This window comes from Otolemur garnettii, unplaced genomic scaffold, assembly GCF_000181295.1.
Source record: "Otolemur garnettii isolate 467f Iridium unplaced genomic scaffold, OtoGar3 scaffold00077, whole genome shotgun sequence".
Lineage (NCBI taxonomy): Eukaryota > Metazoa > Chordata > Mammalia > Primates > Galagidae > Otolemur > Otolemur garnettii.
In genome coordinates, this window is record NW_003852472.1 from 8,825,281 (window position 1) to 8,826,894 (window position 1,614).

Consider the following 1,614-nt stretch of genomic DNA (forward strand, 5'->3'; position numbering starts at 1 on the left):
TAAGTGGGCAAGAGACTTAAACAGAAACTTCTCTGAAGAAGTCAGATGAATGGCCAGCAAACACGTGAAAAGATGCTCATCATCCATAATCATCAGAGAAATGCAAATCAAAACCACCTTGAGATATCACCTAATTCCAGTGAGAATAGCCCACATCACAACGCTGGCATGAATATGGAGTGAAGGGAATGCTTTTATGATGCTGATTGGATTGCAAACTAATACAGCCTCTCTGGAAAGAAGTATGAAGAATCCTCAAAGAGCTAAAAGCAGACCTTCCTTTTGATCTTGCGATCCCTTACTAGGTATCTACCCCCCCCAAAATTATTTTATCACAAGATTATTTGCACTCAAATGTTTATAACAGCTCAATTCACAATTGCCAAGGCATGGAAGCAACCCAAGTGCCTATAAACCCATCAATGGATTAATAAGCTGTAGTATATGTATACCATGGAATACTATTCAGCCATAAAGAAACATGGAGACTTTACATCTTTTGTTTACTTGGATGGCGTTGAAGCACATTCTTCTTAGTAAAGTATCATAAGAATTGAAAAGCAAGTGTCCAATGTACTCAATACTAATATGAAACCAATAGATAAACAACTACATGCCCACTGGAAAGAAAATCACAAGTATATTCTAGTGCGGGGGAAGGGAGAGGAAGGAAAGGGGATAGGGAAGGGAGGGGGATTGGTAAGCTCTCACCTAATGTGCACAATGTAAGGGTACACAGCACACTCCCTGGATGAAGTACTCAACTACAACTTGAACTTTACCTTAGAAATGCAAACACAGTAATCTAATCACATATGCCCTCATATTAATCTGAATTTAAAAAATAATCTCTCTTTTACTTAAAACAACAAAGACAGCAAAAGAGAGCTGTCTAAATATTACAGGCGTGGACTCAAGCACTCTCCTCTGAGCCTTTGTTCTTAAGATAAATCTAGGAAAATACTGGAAGTTTTGGTGCTGGGTGTTCCAGGAATTTGTAATACAGGAAGTGTTATGAAAAACAGCATTTAGAGAGATTATGAAAAACAGAACTTAGAGCCCTTGTCCTGAGACAGGAAATGGAAGCAGAGAGGGGCGATGGCCCTTCCCTTCTTATTCCTTTTCTCTTTTTATATAATCATATGAATGATTACACAAAATAGATAATACTGGCTATAAACATATTTATTTTTCATCTGTGCATCTACTTTCATTCCCATAAAGACATTTTTCCTAAGAAAAAAAAACAAAAAGAAACCAGACTGTCGACATTCCAAAAAAATGTTGTTACCACTCTGAAGGGCCACACTGTTATTGTGAAGGGCCCCAGAGCAGTCCTGGGGAAAGAATTCATCAATGTAGATCTCAGGCTCCTTGGAAAGAAAAGGAAGAGGCTCTGGATTGACAAACAGGCCCAAGGAAAGGAACTGGCTACAGTTCATGCTATTTGTAACCAAATAAACACCATGATCAAGGGTGCCCTGGGATTCCCTTACAAGATCAGGTCTGTGTAGGCTCACTTCCCCATCAGTGTCATTATTCTGGGGGAGTGAGTGTTTGGTGAAATATAAAATTTCTTGGATGATAAATCTAGCTATCGGATTTGGATGAGAC